At 48.5% G+C, this 24,938-nt stretch overlaps 1 non-coding gene across 1 annotated transcript; it reads left to right on the top strand.

The window, feature by feature from the left end:
• Positions 1 to 3,753: 3,753 nt before the first annotated feature.
• On the top strand, positions 3,754 to 3,835 carry TRNAS-GCU (transfer RNA serine (anticodon GCU)). The gene has a single exon. It is a non-coding gene; the product is annotated as a tRNA-Ser (tRNA).
• The last annotated feature ends 21,103 nt before the right edge of the window (positions 3,836 to 24,938 follow it).

Genomic DNA, 24,938 nt, shown 5'->3' with positions numbered 1-24,938 from the left:
CCATGGTCAGGAGCCCTTGAACATGCAGCACCTCCTGTCCCAGACCAGATAGGGGAGGAACCTGCCCTATATAAACTGGATCTGGGGCGGGGTTAGCTTAGTGAAGCTCCAGAGAGAGGAGAGAGTGAAGTTTCAGACACAGGGAAAGCAACAGCTAGGAGCTCTGTAGGAGCAGGAGCTGAGTGCCAGGGACTGGAAGCAGATATTGCTCGTCCTGGCTGAAGACACTACGACCGGACAACAGAGTCCGAGGCTGTGAGGATCTCTAAGTCCAGCAGCAGAAACCAGCCGGCAGGGGATTCCAGGTCCTCTGGCCATAGAAGCCCGGGAGGCTCAGTCACGAGCAAGGGACCAGCACCGCCATCGAGGAGTGGAGGCTATCAGAAGGCCCCAAGTCACCAGCCATACGGGTGAGAACCACACGGTATACTCAGGGACGTGGGCTACTTCCACTCGCTTACAGCAAGGTAGCCAGGAAGAGTGCAGACAGACGGGGAGGCCTACAACTCCACCTGGGCAGGGGAACTCCTGTTTGTTCACAGACTGACCAGGCCTCTTATGCTAGCCAGTACTCCCGGGAGGGTCTGCCTTATCATCATCAGTAAAGACCCTGAACTGCACTGCAAAGACTCTGAGTCGTTCCTGGTTCACCCGTGCACCATCACTCCCATCATCCACACTCACTGCCCTGAGGCTATACTCCTCCCATGGAGAGTTGTCCCATCCTCTGCTGCGCACACAGCACCAGCCTCAGCGGTCTGCCTCGCAGCGGCAGCACACCCTGACCGCAATCCACGGGTGGCGTAGTCGGACATTAACCTAAAACATATAAAAGACTGCCACTGGTTTGACCACCCTGAGCCACGGGACCGGGTCGCCGCCAAGGAGACTACAACCCCCAGAGATCCGGCTCCGGGTACCCCACACACGTGCACGCGGCCCAGGTGGCGCGTCACACTGACTTTTGCGCGGGAAAGCGAGAGCAGAGTCCCGCTCAGGAGAGCAGTGTGAGAGGGTCCAGGCTCCTGGCTCCAGTACTGGGAGCAAGAGCCGAGAGCAGTGGACCGGAGGAGTCAAGCTGACTAGAGGGAGAAGAGACACAGGGTCTGTGCAGCCGAGCATGTGAGGTGCCGTGTTATGGACTAGGGGCTCAGCGGGTAAAACCGGAGATCGCCCGCTGCCGCCAGAAGACGGAGCATTGTTTGGGCGGGGAAGCCCGAAGAAATCAACACCGGCATCCGCTGGCAACTGCCTTGTGGAGGAAAAGAGTCAGCTAAGTGTAAAAACTGTTGATTACAACTGGTTCGACTCTGCTACATCTAGTTAAACTGTGAACTGTCAGTTAAAGACTTTTACCTGCTACTTCCCTTGTTTTCCCCCATATTTTCCCGTTACTCCCTGGGTGGAGATTGACCTGTTATTATAAACCTCCCCTGTTTATTAACCCTGTATTGGCTGCTCTGTGTTTCTGTGTCGCTGCATCTAAAGTATCCGTGTTACACACCCAGTATTTATTCCGAATTTTAAATTTAATACTTTGGTTCCTATTGTTTCTGACAGACTGACAACGTTACAGGAAGTTCAGAAAGAATTAATTGAGCTGTTACAGAAGGCCCAAGAAGATTATAAAAATAACAGCAGATAAACATCGCAAACCCGCTCCTTCCCTTCAGGTCGGAACCAATCACATAATGAAGGTTTTTTATGTTTTCTACTACATGTTTCTTCATTCTTTGGACCTTAGATTCTGTTATTCTTCTCCTCTTTGCCTTTATCTCATCCATATGGTCTGCCATTCATTGGTCTTTTAAGCAAACATACACACCTTGATTTTGTGTTATGGATTAAATTGTTGTATATTTGCTGATCTATGACATTCAGTGTGTGTGTGCGCGCTACCATAGAAGTGGACAGAGCAGGGTTACACATTTCTAAGGGAGCAGTGGTGTAATGTCTGACCCCACTCTGTCCACTTCTATGGGAGCAGTGGTGTAATGCGTGACCCCGCTCCGTCCACTTCTATGGACACAGTAGTGTAATGCGTGACCCCGCTCTGTCCACGTCTATGGGAGCAGTGGTGTAATGCGTGACCCCACTCTGTCCACGTCTATGGGAGCAGTGGTGTAATGCGTGACCCAGCTCTGTCCACTTCTATGGGAGCAGTGATGTAATGCGTGACCCCGCTCTGTCCACTTCTATGGAAGCAGTAGTGTAATGTGTGACCCTGCTCCGTCCACTTCTATGGAAGCAGTAGTGTAATGCGTGACCTCGCTACTTCCACTTCTATGGGAGCAGTAGTGTAATGTGTGACCCTGCTCCTTCCACTTCTATGGAAGCAGTAGTGTAATGCGTGACCTCGCTCCTTCCACTTCTATGGGAGCAGTAGTGTAATGCGTGACCCCGCTCCGTCCACTTCTATGGGAGCAGTGGTGTATTATGTCATTCCGCTCTATCTGCTTCTATGTGAGTAGTAATATAGTGGACGGAGCGGGGTCACACATTACACCACTGCTCCCATAGAAGTGGACGGATTGGCGCTTCTACACCTATGACACCTGGACCTGTAGATGCGCTACTCAAGCGCGAAACAGCCGTCATCCGGTCTCCTCTTTCTCCCCCTGCATTCCTCCAAAACCTGCACACCGTGTCTAAGTCCCACAGATGAAATAAAGGACCAAGATGTTTTTACTGAAATGGTGAGTGCCGCCTTCTCTCTTATTCTTCGTTGCTGACATTGAACGGTCTTGTGGCCGAGCACCCAGGACATTGCAAAATTACATTATAAACTTTGGGTAATAATTGGCTCTGGCTATATTCACATCCTCAGTGGTGCAGTGCGGGTGTACTATTTTTTTGTATACAATAGAACAGATTACCTTGACTTTTGAGCCATGTTTCAGCACAGTGTCAGGGGCTTTTTTTCCAGTTGCTTAAGATTAATATCGCATCAGCAATACTTTGATGACAAATATTATTGGGAATCCAGATCTGAAAATCGAAAGTTCATATCACATTGGGATCGCTTATCATTTTGGTTACATCATTTTCATCTTCGTATCAGTAATTAGGCAAAAGTTTAATTTTTCCAAAATAAAAAATAAGCATAATCAGTATCACCGCGTTTATAAAAGTCTGATGAAAATGTAAAATAGTTTAATTATTGCAATAAATGAAGTAAAGCAAAAAAAAATTGAAACGCCAGAATCTCTGTATTTTGAGCAATGGACCTTCAACAAAAAATGCAATAAAAATGATAAAAAATATTACATGTATGTCCAAAAATTGTAACATTAAAATCTGCAGCTCTGCATAGAGAAATCAAGCACTCATACAGCCCCATAGATGAGAAAATATGAGCTACTTTTCAGTACTTTATGGTAATTGATTAGTGTTTTTAAGTGTTCATTAAAAAAGCAATCACTAATATGACTATATTGACAGAAAAATGGCTTTTGGAAGAATGGGAGCAAAAAACCTAAAGTGCAAAATGAAAAAAATGCCCCATCTTTACAGGGTTAATGTATGAGCAGAACACACTTTTAACATTTACAGTATCTTTTAAAGGCAAAGCATTATGTTACATAATAATCCATGAACATAAAAAAGAACAGGTTTCTCAGGCTTTTGCCTGGTAGCCATTTTCCAAGAATCGAAAGAATGAAAGAATGGAAAATGTGCAAAAAAAAAAGTTTTTAAAGAAGCAAATCACAAATAAATCCAACTTCAGATGTCATTTTTTTGAATCTTACAGTAGACGAGGTGGCCGAGTGGTTAAGGCGATGGACTGCTAATCCATTGTGCTCTGCACGCATGGGTTCGAATCCCATCCTCGTCGATATGTTTTCTTCAACACCTATGTCATTTTTACAATTACACCTATAATTTAAGATCTATACTACCGATAATCATCATCACATCAATTAAAATGGTATGACTATTTGAATATTTTACGTGCAAGAGAACTGAATTGTCACTGTCACATTCTTTTCAAACGATGTAATTCAAAAGTCTTCAAGAAGTTTGACAAATCTGACCCAATATAACTTTTTTTTGCAACTTTTGATAATATTCTTACTAGCAACCCTTGGTACTAATTTCTAATATGTTACAATTACTGTTTTACAGTGCTTTTATTTTACCTAATGAAGTGCCACTTTTCCATTTTTGCTTAGCCACATCAGCTGGAGTCATGGCAGCCATCAGTTTTCATCCCATGGATTTCCAATTTACAAAGCATGGAAAGCTCTGATTCCTTTTTCTACATTGACTATGTTACAATTAGTAAGGATCATATGTAAAGTAAATTTGAAAATTGTAATTATTGCTATTCATTGATCTATCTTTCATAGAGAACTGGATGTGCCCCAGGCTTACTGAAAGATAAAATGGTGGTTAACTTTTTTCCATCATAACTCAGCATAATCCTAGAACCCATAGCAGTCTCAAATGAATAGAGAATATAGTTAGAGATGCATATCATATTCATCTGAACACAGATGAAGGACCTCTGCAAACTTCTGCACACTTTTGAAATGGCTTAGCACTGACGATTCCATCATCAGCATCATTATTCCGGTCATCTACATGCTGGAGAACACTTTAAATAATCTGCGGGAGGAGGTGGTGGTCCCAGGGGAAGAGGCGGAAGCAGAGGAGCATGCGGAAGGGATAACAATATCTCTAAGTTCCGGACTGTTGTCACACAGGCGGTTGCCATGGGAAGGTGGATTACAATGATCAATGGGGGCTCATGGTACCAGACAAACTGTTAGTGAAGGTGCAGGAGCCGAGGAACAAATGGAGGAGGATGAGAAGGAACAAGTGATGGGTGCACAACAGTTAGGCGATGAAGAGGATAATGATTCCCTCTCTGTTGGTTGGCAGGAGGGGATGGAGGAAGCAAGCTTCAGTGTTACGATGCCACTAACACACTATGGACTTGGACCTCATGAAAGAGACCGACATGTGAGCGCCTACTTGCTTCACTATCTGCAACATGATTGTTGTCCATATTGTGAGGATTAGAAATAGTGCTGACTACTGGGTTGCCACTGTGTTTGATGCACGGTACAAGAGTAAATTTTACCAGATGCTTCCCCCCCCCCTGGAAAGGGACGTGCCCCCGCTGGAGTATCAAGACATGCTTGAAGACAATCTTGAGAGTAGCTTTCCCCGAGACATCAGTGAGACACACAGTGTGCATCGCAGTTATAGACTTCCAATCTCAGGAACGTTGAGTCGTCAAGGCAAAAACATTAGCAGCTTTCAGCACTGGGGTCCTTTTCGTTCCAACCCCACCAAGCACAACATCTGCAAGGAGTTTGTATGTTCTCCCCGTGTTTGCAAAGGTTTCCTTCAGGTACTCATTTTTCTTTCTACACTAAAAAGACATATTGATGAGCGAGCACTAAAGTGATCGGGTACTCATTGCTCGAGTCGAGCAAATTGGAATGCTAGAGTGCTCGGTCCGAGTAACGAGCCCAATGTAAGTCTATAGGAAACGCAAGTATTTTTCCAGCCCTCCCCCCCCCCCGGCCCCTGACTGTCTGCAGAGGGCCTAAAATTTGCCCAAATCGATGGAAACAGTGCTCAAACGACATGGGAACAGCATTGGGAAAACCCCTGGAAGCATCTCTGACTCCCAGGTCACTGCTGTGAACAATGTTAGAGTATTATGCCACTTTTGCAGATTCACAATTAAACATACAAGAACGAAACCAAAATGGATTTTTCCTGGGAAAAATGTTAAGGAACATCCTTTCCATGGTAATGACTTGTATATAAGGCAAAATAAATATACAAAAACAAAAATACTCCTCCACACCTTTGCCAATGTTCGCATGTAGCGTTTTTGAAGCGTTTTTGCACTTTTGCATTGCTTTCAACTGTGAAAAATGCATTCACCGGTAAATGTCATTTTAACATTTTACAACCTGATCTTGCCATGTGGTGTTTGAGACATGATGAGACACATCCTGTTTCATTTATGAAGGAGGGACTCTGAAAGTCACAAAGCCTATTTTTATAGGGTTATCAGGCGGCCCTTACTATTTTTAAAGGGCCAGCAGTAGGCCCTCACTATTGTTAGAGAGCTATCAGCAGGCTATGCTTAGTTGTTCCCATTATTAACGAGTGGGTCTCCTATACTATTATTGCATATGCAGTGACTGCAAATACTGCCAAAAATTTGGATGCATCCCAATACCCCTTTGAAGAGACATAGAGGAGGGCTTCAGTAAAAAAAAATGTTTTAATTATAAAGGAGTGGGTCTTCTATAGTGGTAATGCCCATGCAGTGACTGCAAGGGCTGCCAAAATTTGGGAAAACTCCAATAACAATTTAAAATCACATAGAGGTGGGCCTCAGTAATGAATACAACATGTTCCCACTAGAAAGGAGGGGGTCTGTTATACAGTTATAGGGTATATGAGTACAACGGCTGCCAAAATTGAGGTAAAACCCCCAATAACAATTTAAAGACACATAGAGGTGGGCCACAGTAACGACATGTTCCCATTAGAAAGGAGCGGGTCTGCTATACAGTTATAGAGTATGCAGTGTAGTGCCGGAGTCCCTGCCCTCTGCTAGGCAGGGACGCTGTTCCCCTCACCGCTCTGCTCCGTGCCCGGCGTCCCTCTCCCGCTCTGCTGGCAGCGCGCGCTCCTTCCCGGCCACTGTGCTTAGGGCGCGCGCGCGCGCCCTCCCTCCCTCTTAAAGGGGCCGCGCGCGCCGTCCTAAGGAGTCCCCGGCCAATGGCCGGAGGACTTTACCATATATAGGCACCTCCTCCAAAATGGAGGTGCCCGAGCAATGTTGTTGCACCGTTCTACTCTGCTTCAGCCCTCAGGTCCCGTTGCCAGTTACCTGCCAGTTACCTGCCAGATTCCTGCCAGCTTGCTGTCCTAATCCTGCCTGATTTCCTGTTACCTGCCTGCCTGCCTGAGGTCCGATGGTCTGCCTTACAACTCCGGTCAGTCTGTCTAAGGACCAACTTGCCCGCTCACCTGGGAGCGCACATCAGCTACCTGCCTGCTTGCCTGAGGTCCGACGGTCTGCCTTACAACTCCGGTCAGTCTGTCTATGGACCAGTTTGCCCGCTCACCTGGGAGCGCTTCTCCGCTACCTGCCTGCTTGCCTGCCCGGAGGCTCCGCTGTCACGTGCTGTGACCACCAGCTATTCCAGACTCTTGCCCGCTCACCTGGGAGCGCTTCTCCGCTACCTGCCTGCTTGCCTACCTGGAGGCTCCGCCGTCACGTGCTGTGACCACCTGCTATTCCAGAGACTCTCGCTTGCTCACCTGGGAGCACACATCCTCCATCTGCCTTGCTAGCCTACCTGGAGGTTCAGCCATCACAGGTCGTACCTACCCCTTACCTAGAGACTGCCCCGGTCACTTGCCGTGACCTCCAGCCCGTTCTTCCAGAGACTGCCCCGGTCACTTGCCGTGACCTCCAGCCCGTTCTTCCAGAGACTGCCCTGATCACTTGCCGTGACCTCCTGCCCGTACACCCAGTGACTGTCCCGGTCACCTGCTGTGACTGCCTGCCTGGTCGCCACCCGCTCCCTTACAAGGACCGCTCCCTTGTATAGTAGCCCAGAGGTTCCGCCTCCCAGACCCGTTACAGTTTGCTCGGGCCATGGAACCCGGTGGCACCCAAGCTCCCTCGCTCTCGGACCTGTGTCATGAACTGTCCCGTCAAAGGTCCCAACAGGAGTCCATCCTGGGTCACCTGCGGAATGTCAATACTCGCCTGGACACTCTGACTGTTCCACCAACAACCTCCGCCAGTGCCATGTCTCGCAATCCGGCAGCTCCGCTGTCCACTAACACCATGATATCCTACCCCGGACCTCGGCTTTCTGCACCTCCTCGCTTCGGAGGCGACTCAGCCCAGGCTCGGGGCTTCATAAATCAGTGCACCCTGCACTTTGAACTATTGTCCCACCAGTTTAACTCCGACCGAGCCAAAATTGCATTCACCATGTCCCATCTCACCGGGGAGGCCCTGGCCTGGCTAAATCCTCTATGGGAGAGAGGAGACCCCCTGGTGTCCAACTTGCCTGCTTTTCTCACGGCTTTCCGGAAAGTCTTCGACGAACCCGGACGGAAGACCTCATCCGCATCATCGTTGCTACGCCTCCGTCAGGAAAGTCTCACCGTGGGCCAATATGCCATACGGTTCCGTACCCTTGCCTCGGAGCTGGCCTGGGATAACGACGCTCTGGTTTCCGTCTTCTGGGAGGGTCTGTCCGGCCGTATTGAAGATGAACTTGCCGGTCGGGACATTCCTACCACTCTCGATGACTTAATAACTCTTGCCACCCGGATTGACCTACGGTTCCAGGAGCGTGCCAGAGAGGTCACCCGTGAGAGGAGGTTACCACGTCTAGCTCCTACTTTTCAGAAACCCGTCACTCCTTTTGTCTCTAACCAGGTACACCCTCCTGAGCCTATGCAGGTCGACCAGACCAAGATGGTCAAGACCCGTCAGGACTTACGCCGTGCCGAGGGGACCTGCTTCTACTGTGGCAGTAAGGAGCACCGGATCCGTGCCTGCTCGGAGAGGTCGGGAAACGCCTGTGTCTAGGTTCGCTCAGAGAGGTCCACCTAGACAAGAATAAATCCTCTCCATCCCTGCTGTTGTCAGTTTCAATCGTCTACGGGGAGAACCGTTATTTCGAACTAGCCCAACTGGACTCTGGAGCAGCCGGGAATCTTATTTCCCAGTCCCTGGTAGAGAAATACCGCATCCCCACCAAACCTCTGGCTGTACCCTTGTCTGTTGCTGCCGTGGATGGGGGGCTCTTACCACGCCCCATCCAACTCATCACCGAATCCATTACTCTGCAGGTGGGAATGCTGCATTCTGAAAGTATCTCCTTCCATGTTCTGCCTGGACTCTCTCACGCCCTCTTGCTAGGCCTACCTTGGCTCCAGAAACATGCACCCGTTCTTGACTGGCAGACCGGAGAAGTCCTTCGCTGGGGACAGGGCTGCCATAAGACCTGTCTGGTTCCCGTTCATCCCGTCCGTCCTTCTCCTACCCCAGCTAATCTACCTGGACTTCCGATTCCTTATTGGTCTTATGCTGATGTCTTTAATAAAAAGGAGGCAGAGACACTACCCCCTCATAGACCATACGACTGCCCTATCGACCTGTTACCTGGTACTTCTCCTCCCCGTGGGCGTATTTATCCATTATCCGCTGCTGAGACCCGGTCGGTGTCCGAATATATTGAGGAGAATCTGGCCAGGGGATTCATCCGGAAATCTACCTCCCCGGCGGGAGCAGGCTTCTTTTTCGTCAAAAAGAAGGACGGCTCTCTCCGTCCCTGTATAGACTATAGAGGCCTTAACCAGATCACGGTGAAGAATAAGTACCCCCTTCCGCTCATTCCGGAGTTATTTGATCGTCTGAGGGGGGCTAGAATCTTCACCAAACTGGACCTCCGTGGGGCGTACAACCTGGTTCGTATCCGTCAGGGGGATGAATGGAAGACGGCATTCAACACCCGGGACGGCCACTATGAATATCTGGTAATGCCCTTTGGCCTCTGTAACGCTCCTGCCGTCTTTCAAGAGTTGGTCAATGACATCTTCCGGGACCTTCTCTACTCCTGCGTAGTGGTGTACCTGGACGACATCTTGGTCTTCTCTCCGGATCTCCAGACTCACCGGAGGGATGTTCGTCAGGTCCTGCTCAGGCTCAGGCAGAACCATCTCTACGCTAAATATGAGAAGTGCCTCTTTGAGCAGACCTCGCTTCCGTTTCTGGGCTACATTATCTCTCAGACCGGCCTACAAATGGATCCTGAGAAACTGTCTGCCATCGAGAAATGGCCCCGACCAGAAGGGTTGAAGGCTATTCAACGGTTCCTGGGCTTCGCCAACTATTACCGCCTCTTCATCCCGCACTTCTCTTCCCGGACTGCCCCAATTTCCGCGCTCACCCGTAAGGGTACTAATCCCAAAGAGTGGCCGCCCGAAGCAGAGGAGGCCTTTCTTTCCCTAAAACAGGCCTTCTCTTCCGCCCCGGTGCTGCATCGCCCGGACGGCAACAAGCAGTTCTTCCTGGAAGTTGACGCCTCCTCCTCTGGAGCCGGAGCGGTACTTACTCAAAAATCATCTTCCGGGAGAATGGTAACTTGTGGCTTCTTCTCCAAACTCTTCTCCTCTTCTGAGCGCAACTATTCCATAGGAGACCGAGAGTTATTGGCCATCAAGCTGGCGTTGGAGGAGTGGCGTTACCTACTCGAGGGGGCTCTTCATCCGGTAATAATTTACACTGACCACAAGAACTTGGCTTACCTCCAGCATGCCCAGAGACTTAACCCGCGCCAAGCCCGGTGGTCCTTGTTTTTTGCTCGCTTTGATTTTGTTCTTCATTTTCGCCCGGCTGACAAAAACGTCAAAGCAGACGCCTTGTCCCGATCCTTTCTGGTGTCCGATCTCGAGGAAGAACCTAAACATATCATCGATCCCGCCAGAGTAATGCAGGTGGCTCCCGTGAGTCTAAATCGTCTCCCTCCCGGTAAGACGTTTGTTTCAGTACCTGATCGGGAGAAGATCCTACACTGGGGCCATTCGTCTAAACTAGCTGGCCACGCCAGTCAGAAAAAGACCCTCCAGCTTATTGCCCGGCACTATTGGTGACCTACCCTGCACAAGGACATAATAGACTTTGTTTCTGCCTGTGTGTCCTGCGCCCGCAACAAAGTCCCGAGACATCTGCCAGCCGGACGCCTCCTTCCGCTTCCTGTACCTGCTGCCCCCTGGCAGCATATAGCAATGGACTTTATAACTGATCTCCCCGTCTCTGCCGGTTGTACGGTCATTTGGGTGGTCGCTGACCGCTTTTCCAAGATGGCTCACTTTATTCCCCTGCCAGGCCTTCCGTCTGCACCCGAGCTGGCTAAAGACTTTATCCGCCACATCTTCCGTCTTCATGGCCTGCCCCTCCACATCGTGTCGGATCGTGGGGTACAGTTCACCTCACGTTTCTGGAGAGCCACTTGTAAACTACTAGACGTCACCCTGGACTTCTCTTCCGCTTACCACCCACAGTCCAATGGTCAAGTGGAGCGGATCAATCAGAACCTGACCAGTTACCTCCGGCACTTCGTTAATGCCCACCATTCTGACTGGGTGGATCTCCTACCATGGGCCGAGTTCTCTTATAATAATCACGAGAGCGAATCCTCCTCCAAATCCCCGTTTTTTGTAGTCTTTGGTCAGCATCCTCGGATTCCTTTTCCTGTCTCCACCTCTGTGGACAACCCGGCTGCGGAATCTCTCGTTAGCAAATTTTCCTCCATATGGGAGAGTACCCGGTCCGCACTCCTTCTGTCATCCGAGCGTATGAAAAGACACGCTGACAAAAAACGCCTGGATCCTCCACAATTTCGTCCAGGAGATAAAGTCTGGCTCTCATCTAAATATGTTCGACTCAAGATACCTTCTTACAAGTTAGGGCCTCGGTTCATCGGTCCTCTGGAGGTCATCAGTCAGATCAACCCGGTGGCCTATAAATTGAAACTCCCGGCCAACTTACGGATCCCTAACTCCTTCCATGTATCTCTCCTCAAACCCGTGGTGCTTAACTCTTTTTCCAAGTCTACAGGTACGCCTCCTGCTCCGGTTTCTGCTGAGGACGAGTTTGAGGTAGAGAACATTCTTGCCACCAAAAGGGTAAGAGGAAAGACCTTTTTTCTGGTAGATTGGAAGGGGTTTGGTCCTGAGGAGAGAACGTGGGAGCCCCGGGAGAACATCCATGCCCCTCTCATCCTAGCTAAATTTCTATCTGGCCTAAAAAAGGGGGGGCCTAAAGGGGGGGGTACTGTAGTGCCGGCGTCCCTGCCCTCTGCTAGGCAGGGACGCTGTTCCCCTCACCGCTCTGCTCCGTGCCCGGCGTCCCTCTCCCGCTCTGCTGGCAGCGCGCGCTCCTTCCCAGCCACTGTGCTTAGGGCGCGCGCGCGCGCTCCCTCCCTCTTAAAGGGGCCGCGCGCGCCGTCCTAAGGAGTCCCCGGCCAATGGCCGGAGGACTTTACTATATATAGGCACCTCCTCCAAAATGGAGGTGCCCGAGCAATGTTGTTGCACCGTTCTACTCTGCTTCAGCCCTCAGGTCCCGTTGCCAGTTACCTGCCAGTTACCTGCCAGATTCCTGCCAGCTTGCTGTCCTAATCCTGCCTGATTTCCTGTTACCTGCCTGCCTGCCTGAGGTCCGACGGTCTGCCTTACAACTCCGGTCAGTCTGTCTAAGGACCAACTTGCCCGCTCACCTGGGAGCGCACATCAGCTACCTGCCTGCTTGCCTGAGGTCCGACGGTCTGCCTTACAACTCCGGTCAGTCTGTCTATGGACCAGCTTGCCCGCTCACCTGGGAGCGCTTCTCCGCTACCTGCCTGCTTGCCTGCCCGAAGGCTCCGCTGTCACGTGCTGTGACCACCAGCTATTCCAGACTCTTGCCCGCTCACCTGGGAGCGCTTCTCCCCTACCTGCCTGCTTGCCTACCTGGAGGCTCCGCCGTCACGTGCTGTGACCACCTGCTATTCCAGAGACTCTCGCTTGCTCACCTGGGAGCACACATCCTCCATCTGCCTTGCTAGCCTACCTGGAGGTTCAGCCATCACAGGTCGTACCTACCCCTTACCTAGAGACTGCCCCGGTCACTTGCCGTGACCTCCAGCCCATTCTTCCAGAGACTGCCCCGGTCACTTGCCGTGACCTCCAGCCCGTTCTTCCAGAGACTGCCCTGATCACTTGCCGTGACCTCCTGCCCGTACACCCAGTGACTGTCCCGGTCACCTGCTGTGACTGCCTGCCTGGTCGCCACCCGCTCCCTTACAAGGACCGCTCCCTTGTATAGTAGCCCAGAGGTTCCGCCTCCCAGACCCGTTACATGCAGTGAGTACAACGGCTGCCAAAATTCAGGAAAAACGCCAATAACAATTTAAAGGCACATAGAGGTGGGCGACAGTAATGAGTACAACATGTTCCCATTAGAAAGGAATGGGTCTGCTATACAGTTATAGGGTATGCAGGGAGTAAAACGGCTGCCAAAATTTAGGAAAAACCCCAATAACAATTTAAAGACACATAGAGGTGGGCCTCAGTAATGACATGTTCCCATTAGAAAGGAGTAGGATTCCCATACTTTTCTTGCTTATGCAGTGCAGGGCCTCCTGAAAAAAATGTTGCCATTATTAGGAAGTGGGTCTCCCATACTGTTTGCCTATGCAGTGAATGCAACGGCTGCCAAAAATTTAGAGGCACTTCAATGCCCCTTGCAAGAGACGTCGATATGGGGATATGGTATATATGGTGGTGGAGGATGAGGATGAGGAGAAGGAGGAGGACAAGAGCAAATAGACAAAATCAGGACGTGTATACCCATGTCTGAGTGTGAAGACAGAGGTGCATGGAAATAGAGTTAGTGCATGAGAATAGAGTTAGACCTCCCAAAAAAAGACACTGTATTTGAATTTGTTACACTGCTATCATTTGGTGGTGTTGAGAAGTCTGACCCAATCCAGCCCTTGTTCATTTTTATAAGAGTCAGCCTGTCAGCATTTTCAGTTGACAGGCGGATGCGCTTATCAGTTATAATTCCACCAGCGGCACTAAAAACCTGCTCTGACAAAAAGCTAGTGGCGTGTCAGGCCAGGACCTCCAAGGAGTAGAGAGTGAGTTCATGCCACATGTCCAGCTTGGATACCCAATGATTATAAGGCACAAAGGAATCACGGAGGACATTGGTACGGTCAGCGAGGTACTCCTTCAGCATCTTCCCAAACTTTTCCCTCCTTGTGAGAGTACCCAGCACATCAGGGCCTGTGCAATGGGAGGATCTGAGAAAACTGTCCCAGAACTTTTACAGCATTCCCCTACCTATGCTGGATTGGATTTGTGTCTCTCTCGCCTGTACTCCTTGGTTGTCGAACGAACTGTGACCTCTGCTGACAGTGTTCTCAGATAGAATTTTTTTTTAATAATTCCGCAACAAGGGCCTTCTGGTACTGCCCCATTTTATTAGGCCTGTCCACTGCAGGAATAAGAGATATAAAGTTCTCCTTGTAGCGGGGGTCTAGAAGTGTCACCAACCAGTAATTACTGTCACCCAAAATTTGGACAACATAAGGGTCACGGGAAAGGCAGCGAAACATAAACTCTGCCATGTGTGCCAGACGGCTAACAGTCAAGACTTCCATGTGCTCACCAAGAGGACGACTGACCATGCTCTCCTCCTCATCTTCCTGCTCCTCCTCCCTGTCCTCAGGCCATCCATGCTGAACAGACGGTATGACAGTTGTGCAGGTAGTACCATCTATAGAGCAGGAAACTTCCTCCTCCTCCTTCTCTTCCTCATTGTCACCCAATCCACATTGGGATGAGATGAGGCTAGGCTGTGTGGAATGTGGAATCACCATGTATGGTTCCTTGCTCCATCTCATCATGCTCTGCCTGCAATGGATCTTCTTTAATTGTGAGCAGAGAGCTTTTCAGAAGACAGAGTAGTGGGATGGTGATGCACATCAGTCAGTGAGCTGGAAGCTGCAAATGCTACTGAAGCAAAGCAAGGGTGGCGGAAGCTGTAGCTGACTTTCTAAAATGAGCACACACGCGGCATACTTTGACAAGCAGATCCGGAAGATCTGGGTAGGTTTTGAGAAGCCGCTGAAACACGAGGTTAAGCTCATGGGCCAGGCATGGTACGTGTGTGAGTTCACCTCACTTCAGAGCCGCTACCAGGTTCCAGTCATTGTTATACACGTCCATGCCTGGCTGAAGGTTCAGCAGTGTCAGCCACAGATATGCCTGCTCTTTCAGAGCTGTCCACAACAATTCAGCATTGTGTGGTTTGTCACCTAAGCATATTAGCTTCAGCACAGCCTGTTGCCGTTTGGCCGAGGCAGTGCTGCAGTGCTTCCAACTTGTGACTGATGTGGTCATTTTGGAGATGGTGGCTGAAGAGGAGGAGGTGCAGGAGCTGTAGAATGTGGAGGCAACCCTGATTGATGCAGGGCCCGTAATCCTCGGCGTCAGGAGGACATTTTCCGTCCCAAGGTCTGACTGGGTCCCGGCTTCCACTATATTAGCCCAGTGTGCCGTCAGTGAGATGTACCATCCCTGCCCACAAGCACTTGTCCACATGTCCGTGGTTAGGTGGACTATCACAGTAACTGCGTTGTTGAGGGCATGGCTAATGTTGTGGGACACATGCTCGTGTAATGCGGGGATGGCACACCGGGAGTAATAGTGGTGGCTGGGGACCAAGTACCGAGGGACGGCAGCCGCCATCAGGTTGCGGAAAGCTTCTGTCTCCATTAGCCTAAAAGGCAACATTTCGAGCGCAAGCATTTGCGAAATGTGTGAATTTAGTAGTGTGGCCTGTGGGGCGTTGGCTGCGTATTTGCACTTGCGTTCCAAGGACTGGGGTATGGACAACTGCGCTGGGACAAGAAGGTGGATGTGCTTGCTGATGGTGCTAGTTGAGAGTGTGCAATGACAGATGCAGGGCGGGAGGCATATTCGCATGCGCCATGGACAGGGGATTGGTGTGCACGCACAACAGCGGTAGAAGCAGCGTTGTTACCCGCAGACACTGTATCTGAATCCTGTGGTTCGGCCCACTTAGTCTGGTGCTGTGCTGCCATGTGTCTGATCATGCTGGTGGTAGTCAGGCTGCTAGTTTTGCAACCCCTGCTGATGCTGGCCTGGAAGGTGGTGCAAATGGCCGTTTTGGGGTTATCTGCAGAGTCTTTAAAAAACAACTAGACTCGGGAAGACCTGACAGTTGTACTGCCAACTTCCGTCGCGTTGGTGTTACAGGGAATGCTTTACCGCCTTGTGTCTGTGGCCACCACACTGCTTCTTCTTGCCTGTAATGGTGCTACGCCTCCCTGCCCCTGTGTGCTGCTGCCCTTGCTCTGAATGTCCCCCTGCCAGGCTGGGTCAGTTACTATATCATCCACCACCTCGTCTTCCACTTCCGCACCCTGGTCCTTTTCCTAATTTTCTGGCAATTGTGTCTCATCATCATCCACCTCTTGAGACAGTAATTGCACTTTCCCACCGTTGCCTTCATGTGACCATGGCTGCTCAAATATTTGGGCATCGATGCACGCGTTCTCCTCTTGACTCGCTTGAACTGGCCGGGCGAGAGGCCCGAATCTATAAATGGAGAAGTGAACAGCTCTTCTAAGAGTCCAAGTGTGGGATCAGTTGTCTCCAGGCACTCGGCATGGTGGGAGGAAGGAGGATCAGGGTGAAGAATATGTGGTCCAGACTCACGGCTATTGAGACTTGACCGTGTGGAAGACAAGGTGGTGGCAAAGTGACTGGAAGCATTATCTGCTATCCAACCAACACTGCTCTGTGTTCAATAGTGGTGTTATGCGGTCCCCTAGTAATTGGGACAGGAAGGTCGAGCGACAAGATGTGGGTGTTTCAGCTTACCCACGGCCTCAGCCTCGACATCTGTATGCACCATCACCATCACATCCATTTCCCCATCCCTTGCCACGCACCTTGCCCATTTACAGTAAATGGAGGACAATATTCTCCACGTTCACTACAAATGGCTGGATTTAAACCGCAGTTATATGTGATACGTATGACAACAACCACAATTTTAAATGTGTGAATAGCTTCACTGACACACAGCAACAAACTGTAAATGGAGGCCAATATTTTCCATGTTCACTACAAATTTCTGGATTTTTATCGCTGTAATATGGAAAAGATCTGGCTGTATTCTGCAGTGCTAACAAGCAAATTGAGCAGAAAAATTTTCTGGATTGCTTTTTCAGCAAATAATCAGGATCAAGATAAAAAAAATTAGCTCTGGCCTCTGTTATCTGGGGTCATGTCTACAAATATCTGTAATAGCAGGATCAGTCAGAACGTTCAATGGACCCTCTTGTGCTGTATACAGTCTCTGCCACAAACCCTGCCTGCCTTGCTTTTTAAGCAAATAACCAGGATTAAGATAAAAAAAATTAGCCCTGGCTCCTGATATCTGGTGCTATGTCTACAAATATCAGAAACAACAGCAGCAGCAGACAGAACGTACAATGGACCCTCTTGTGCTGTATGCACTGCAGTCTGCCACAAACCCTGCCTGCCTGCCTAACTCCTGCTATCACCACTGAAAATATGCAGCTGGATTAGTCCTCAGAAGGACTGTTAGTTCAGATGGATAGATAGATATGCTGTGGAATACTTTTACTAACTATAAACCAGCGAATCTCTCCCTGACTCAGTAGCAGCTCTCCCTACTCTGCCTTTGTCCAGGGTAGACTGTGATGAGCCTAGTGTCACCGGGTCTTAAATAGACCCAATGATGCTATGCAGCCAGCCAATCACTGTAATGCCACAACCAACATGGCTACGGCGATACAGTGCATGGAAAGCAATCCGTGCATGTTCATTGGCTCTCTAAAGAGCACCAAACATGCAGGGCGGGGACCCAAGCTCCCTCCCGAGTAACCCGGAAATACTCGCCAAGCTTGTCGAGCACCAAGATGCTCGGGCGAGTACCGAGTAGTGGTGAGTACATTCGCTCATCACTAATAGGAAATTTATGTTGTAAGCCCCAAAGGGGACAGTGCCACTAATGTCTGTAAAGCGCTGTGGAATTAATGGTGCTATATGATTAAAATACATTTTAAAAAAAATTTTCTAGAAGTCATTTCATTCCTTTTTTAGACCAGTCCGTGCACCTGTAGAACAGAGTACAAGTCTGCCACGTAGTGAACGACTGGAGAAGATGGTGCAGGAGTATCTTGAGCTGAATATCAATGCCATTAGGGGGGTTTGGACCCTTTTGAATTTTGGCCTAGAAAAATTGAAGAGTGGCCTGAGCTCGCCTGTCACACCTTTGAAGATTTTTTATGGCAGCCAGCATTCTCTCAGCATGCTAATGGTGTCCTAATGGATAAGCGCATTCGGCTGTCCCCTGAAAGTGTAAATGGCCTAACTTTCATCAAGATGAACAAATCATGGATTTCCAATTACTTTTGCACCCCAGACGCAGATTGGGCAGACTAGGTGATGTCATTTTTAGTGAGCTGCATTGATCTTGCTTTATTGCAGTATGTGACACTTTTTTCGTGGCTTTTGTGCCTGCTGTTGCTAGTGCTGCTGATGTTACTAACAATTTTTCGCAATGTGACTCCATCTGGGTTGCGTGTAGTGGAAGGAAAGTCAGAGCCCTATTATACTATTTCTACTCTGGGGAAATTGATAATGTCTGTAAAGCGCAGTGGAAATAATGGCGCTATATAAGTGAGTAAAATAAATAAATAAAAATTGATGCCACTTTAGTGGTATCTGCCCATAATTCTTGGAAATGTTTGGTCTCCAAATTTGGTCTCCTTCAAGTGTGTTGCCTGAATTTGGCAGAGCTCTCAGAGCACCAGGCCTACACCTGTCATTCATCCATCTGTTACTGATCAAAGTTTAAGCTAGAAATGCTGCTCCAAGCCCTTTCCAATGCTGAAATGTGGCCTGCTTTCAGGACCACACTATTAGCACAACCAATTTAGATTCTGAAATGTGGACTCCTGGATAGAGCACAATATTAGCACAAAATATTTAGATGGTGAAATGTGGCCTGCTTTCTGTAGCACGCTATTGGCACATAGAATTTATATTGTGGAATGTGGACTCCTGGCTGGAGCACAATACTAGCACAAAATAATTAAAAGCTGAAATGTGGCCTAGTTTCTGTTGCACGGTAGTAACATAAAAAAATAGATTTTTTACTGTGAACTCCATATACAGCAGAATCTCAGCAAAAAAAAATATCAGCTCAGATGTGGCCTAGTGTCTGTAGCACGACAGTAACAGAACAAATTTATATTTTATTATGTCAAGTCCTGTATGGAGCAGAATATCAGCACCAAAAATTTAAAAGCTGAAATGTGGCATGGTTTCTGTGGCACGGTAGTAACAGAAAAAATTAGATTGTTTACTAGAGACCAGACCTGGATACAGCAGAATCTCAGTGAAAAAAAATTACAAGCTGAGATGTGGCCTGCTTTATGTATCACAATAGTAACAGAAGAAATTCAATTTTTTTTACTGTGGAGCCCTGGATACAGCTGAATATCAGAGCAAAACATTTACAAGCTCAGATGTGGCCTAGTTTCTGTAGCACGGTAGTAACAGAACAAATTTATATTTTATCATGTGAACGCCTATATGGAGCAGAATATCAGTACCAAATAATTAAAAGATGAAATGTGGCCTAGGTTCTGTACCACGGTGATTAAATTTGATTTTTTACTGTGGACAAGCCTTGGATACAGCAGAATACATGTGCCAAAAAATTACAAGCTGAGATATCGCCTCCAGTATGTATCATGGTAATAACAGAAGAAATGTGTTTTTTTTACCGTGGAGCCCTGGATACAGCCGAATCTCAGCGCAAAAAGAATTACAAGCTCAGATGTGGTCTGCTTTATGTAGCACGGTAGGAACAGAAAAATATAGTTTCAAAGGTGTACTCCTGCATGGAGCACAACATCTGCACAACAGAGTTCTATGCTGAAACGTGGCCTGGTGTCTTTGTCTGGACTAGAGATGAGCGTTGTTCTACTCGAACTGTTCGCCAATCTCAAATTCGAGCTGTTTTGGGCGGTGTTCGAGCCGGTCGGCGAACACGAACAATTTGAGAAAAATTCGGCTGTTCGAGGTTATGTTCGATAACTGTTCGTGCACCAAAATCATAACTGGATTTTTTCTCAGTAATGATGAAAATTAATGTTAATACGCAGTTTGAGTGTACAGCGGGGCGGGGGGAGGGGCAGGGGATGGATCTCTGCAGGAACAATGAAGATCTCCATTTTTTTTTCTCTTTCCCGCATTTGCAGTGGGGAGGTGCAATCTGTCAGCCTATCAGCAGCGCACACACGGAGCGAAGTGCTTTTTTTCACACAAGCAAGGGCATGTGTGATTGGCAGTGTATGTCACATGTCCTTGCCCTATAAGACCAAGCCATTTTCCCCGTCGCCACCATTTTCTCACTGCTGCAGCTGCGTGTTAGACGGCACCGCTGTTGCTGTGTGCGCTATACCTTGTTAATTTCAAGCCAATTTTCGCACAAATATACAGATAGCTTGGGAGTAGGGAATAGTTGTGATTGCAGTCCTTTTAAGGACTAGGTTACAGCATTTCCTACGACTTTTATCAGGCAGGTCTGTGCTCTTAAATAGATAGATTGTGGGAGTAAAGACTAATTGTAATTGCAGTCCTTTTCAGGACTAGGTTACATCAGTTCCTATCAGTTTTTGCCAGGCAGGTCTGTGCCAGTGCTGTGCAAGTTTTTTTTACAGCATTTGGCTGAATCTAGCAAAGCTAATCCTTTTTGGCCTATTGCAGAGTGTGTTAGTCAGTGGAGTAGCCTATCTGTGTTGCAAGATATACCACCTGTGTATAGAATACCAATTTTTTACTGCACCTAGTGAAGTAAAATCTTTTGGGCATAGCATCATTCTATTAGTCCATCTATACTGACCTCCATCAGGTTGCAAACTGAATATAATTTTTTTCTGCATCTAGCTCTGAAAAAATATTTGGGCTTCTAGCAGTGTGTGGGACTTGGTCTATTAGTCCATCTATACTGACCTCCATCAGGTTGCAAATTAAAAATAATTTTTTCTTCATTTAGCTCTGAAAAAATATTTGGGCTTCTAGCAGTGTGTGGGACTTGTTCTATTAGTCCTTCTATACTGACCTCCAGCAGGTTGCAAATTGAATATAATTTTTTTCTGCATCTAGCTCTGAAAAAATATTTGGGCTTCTAGCGGTGTGTGGGACTTGGTCTATTAGTCCATCTATACTGACCTCCATCAGGTTGCAAATTAAAAATAATTTTTTTCTGCATCTAGCTCTGAAAAAATATTTGGGCTTCTAGCAGTGTGTGGGACTTGGTCTATTAGTCCATCTATACTGACCTCCATCAGGTTGCAAATTAAAAATTATTTTTTTCTGCATCTAGCTCTGAAAAAATATTTGGGTTTCTAGCGGTGTGTGGGACTTGGTCTATTAGTCCATCTATACTGACCTCCATCAGGTTGCAAATTAAAAATAATTTTTTTCTGCATCTAGCTCTGAAAAAATATTTGGGCTTCTAGCAGTGTGTGGGACTTGGTCTATTAGTCCATCTATACTGACCTCCATCAGGTTGCAAATTGAATAAAAAAATTTTATGCATCTAGCTCTGAAAAAATATTTGGGCTTCTAGCGGTGTGTGGGACTTGGTCTATTAGTCCATCTATACTGACCTCCATCAGGTTGCAAATTAAAAATAATTTTTTTCTGCATCTAACCCAGCCATTAGTTTTGGCCTAATACCACAGTTTGGCCACTCAGCTCTGCTCGGTTACCATCCATTGTTTTTTTGTGCAAACAACTCCAGAGTTGTGAATTAGTTAACCACCAAAATGAGTGGAAAAAGGCCTGCTGCTGGTGGAAAGGGGAATAGGCGTGTTGGGAAGGGGAAAAAAGGTTGTGTCCGTGGGGTAGGTGCAGAAGAAAGACCATCTTCCAGCCAAACTAAAATGTCTACTTCTTTTAGCGGACAATGTGATAAGATCCCTTTCTTACGGCCACGCCAATCGCTACAAATTCCAGATGAGGCACAAAAACAGCAGGTGCTTCAACGGATATCAAGTGCTCCTTTAAGTGGGCTCTCCTCCACATCAACTTCAACATCACAAATACTCCAGTCCTCAAAGGTGTCACCCAAATCGCACTTGCTTCCTCACAGCTCCCAAATCTCCAGCTGCCCGTCTGAGTATGAGGTAGAACAGATGGTTGAGTCTGCAGAGCTGTTTACTCATACTATAGCCTGGGAATCAGAGGTCGACTCCAGCGCTTCTGTGAATCCAGACGAGGAAATGATCTGCACTGATGCCCAGAATCTTTATGAGTCGGATCCAGGACCAGACGCAGAAGGTTCTGACCATAATGTAGACCCTCATTCCCAAACTGTAACTCCTGTTGGTGGAGACAATGAGGAAGACGATGATAAGACTCAAATACCTGATTGGAGCGACAACTTTAGTTTTTTGTCAGGGCAGGAACAGGTTGGCTCTGAGGACGACGGGTGTGATAACGCACAGGGTGATGATGATGAGGTCGGAGATCCCACTTACTGTCAACCCACAGTCAGCCAAGAGATGAGGTCAGCAGAGGAGGTGGAGGAAGATGCTAGTGACGACGAGGTCAGGTTGCGCCTTCCTGGACAGAGACGTAGTACTGGAAGCACGTCAACAACTGCATCCTCAAACACAACTCTGCCTCTCACCACAAGTCGTGGTGGCTCTTCAGGTCGCATGGGTGCTAAGCCTTGCATAGCCTGGGCATTTTTTCAGATCGATAAAGATGACCCAACTCGTGTTATCTGTAACATTTGTCAGCAAAAGCTAAGTAGAGGCCAAAAAATACATAGTTTGAGTACTTCATGCATGAACCGGCACATGGACATGAAGCATAAGTTGCAGTGGGAAGCTCAGTGTGCTACAATGCGGTCTAGCCGGCCGGGCCAACCACCGTCTGCCATATCTTGTGCATCCGCGGCCTCTTCATCCTCTGTGACTGGGGGGACAGCAGTCACACCTGTTTTGGGGCGCAGACCTGCCACCTCTTTACCCGCAACAGCCAGCGTGATTGGCAGGTCATCATTTTCTTTGGAGGTGGTAACACCAGCTGGTCTTGAGCGCTGTCCGACATCGATAGCACCACCTTTGGATCAAGGCAACCTAACATGTCCGCCTGCATCTTCCTCACAGACCGGCAGTTTGCCGGGGACACCCTTATCAACCCCGTCTAAGCACAATAGCCAGCCCTCGGTCCCTCAGATGTGGACAAGTAAAAGACCATTTCCTCCTAGCCATGAGAAAGCTAAGAGGTTGAATTTCACCATCTGCAAGCTCTTGGCTACAGAAATGCTGCCTTTCCGCCTGGTGGACACAGAGGATTTTCGAGACCTTATGTCCGTCGCAGTGCCCCAGTACCAGATGCCCAGTCGGCACTACTTCTCAAAGAAAGGTGTGCCTGCGCTCCACCAGCATGTCGCACACAACATCACCGCTTCTTTGAGAAACTCTGTGTGTGACAGGGTGCATTTCACCACAGACACTTGGACGAGTAGGCATGGACAGGGGCGTTACATGTCGCTGACTGGGCACTGGGTAACTATGGTGACAGCAGGACAAGGGGCTGCTGTCCAAGTCTTGCCGTCCCCACGAGTTGTGCGTCAATCCTCTTTATGTCATTTTTCCTCCACTGCTTCTGCCTCCTCAACCTCCTCTCGGTCTTCCACCTGCACCCAAAGCCTGTCTGGTCATGCCACAAGCTTTCTAACTGCGCAGAAGGGATCCTGCACACCTCCTTACTATGCTGGCAGTAGGGCTCAACGTCATCAGGCGGTTTTTACATTGAAATGTCTGGGAAATGTGAGTCACACAGCTGAGGAGTTGTGGTCAGCTCTGGAGAACCAATTTCATGAATGGTTGTCTCCACTGGACCTGAAACCAGGGAAGGCCGTGTGCGACAATGCTGCAAACCTGGGTGCGGCCCTTCGCCGGGGCAATGTCACACACGTGCCTTATATGGCTCACGTGTTGAACCTGGTTGTCCAGCAATTTTTAGCCCACTATCCCAGACTAGATGGCCTTCTGCAGAGGGCACGGTCGCTGTGTGCTCACTTCCGCCGTTCGCATCCCGCAGCTCAGCGACTTACATCTCTACAGAAGTCGTTGGGCCTGCCACTTCACCGGCTAAAATGCGATGTGCCTACCCGGTGGAATTCAACTCTGCACATGTTGCAGCGACTGTGGCAGCACCGACAAGCCCTGGTGCAATACGTTCTGACGTATAGCCTGGGCCAACGAGATTCAGAGGTGGGGCAAATCACGCTGGAGGAGTGGTCTCAGATCAGGGACCTATGCACCCTTCTGCACAGTTTTGAAATGGCGACGAAGATGTTTAGTGCTGACGATGCCATTATCAGCATGACTATTCCGGTGATTTACATGCTGGAGCACATGTTAAACAGAATTCGGAGTCAGGTGGTGGCACAAGAGGAGGTGGAGGAAGTAGAGGAGGAGGAGTTGTATGCGGAAGGGCTAACATCTGCAAGGTCCAGACGGTCGGCAGCACCAGGGCGGCAGGCATGTGAGGGTGGGGGAGATGATTTTACCAGGGCGCATGGTAGCAGCCAAACTAGTGAGGAAGGTGCAGGAGCCCAGGAAGAAGTGGAGGACGAACTGATGGAAGACTCATCAGATGAGGGAGACCTTGATCACATTTCTGTTGTGCGAGGTTGGGGGGAGAGGACAGAGGAAGGAAGCATGATTGTTACCTCGCCACCAACACAACAGGGACTTGGTGCTCCTGGATGCGCAACACACATGAGTGCCTTCTTGCTGCACTACCTGCAACATGACCCTCGAATTGTGAGAATTAGAAATAATCCTGACTACTGGGTTGCCACACTGTTAGATCCCCGGTACAAAAGTAAATTTGCAGAAATTATTCCTGCCATAGAAAGGGATGCACGCATGCAGGAGTATCAGCAGAGACTGTTGCAGAATCTTACATGTGCTTTTCCACAAAATACCAGTGGTGCACGTAGTGAATCTCACAGTTCCAACTTGCCAACCGTGGTCTGTATGGAATTGTTCAATAAAGGGCCCAAAATTAAGATAACATAGATGGGAGAGGTCTCTATGAATAGGAATTCCTAAGTATTTGATACCCTGTGAGGGCCAGGCAAAGGGAAAGTTGGACTGGATGGAATCCTATATGGATTTAGGGAGGGAGACATCGAGGGCCTCAGACTTCGCTGCATTGATTTTAAAATTTTACCATGTAACAAAGTGATCTATTTCAGCCATAACAGCAGGGATGGATATATGTGATTG

This window comes from Phyllobates terribilis, unplaced genomic scaffold (assembly GCF_046119375.1).
Source record: "Phyllobates terribilis strain yellow unplaced genomic scaffold, ASM4611937v1 Scaffold_11__3_contigs__length_659146591, whole genome shotgun sequence".
NCBI classification, from domain to species: Eukaryota; Metazoa; Chordata; class Amphibia; order Anura; family Dendrobatidae; genus Phyllobates; species Phyllobates terribilis.
The sequence above is the reverse complement of the archived record's forward strand: the minus strand, read 5'-3'. Positions and strand labels throughout refer to the sequence as shown.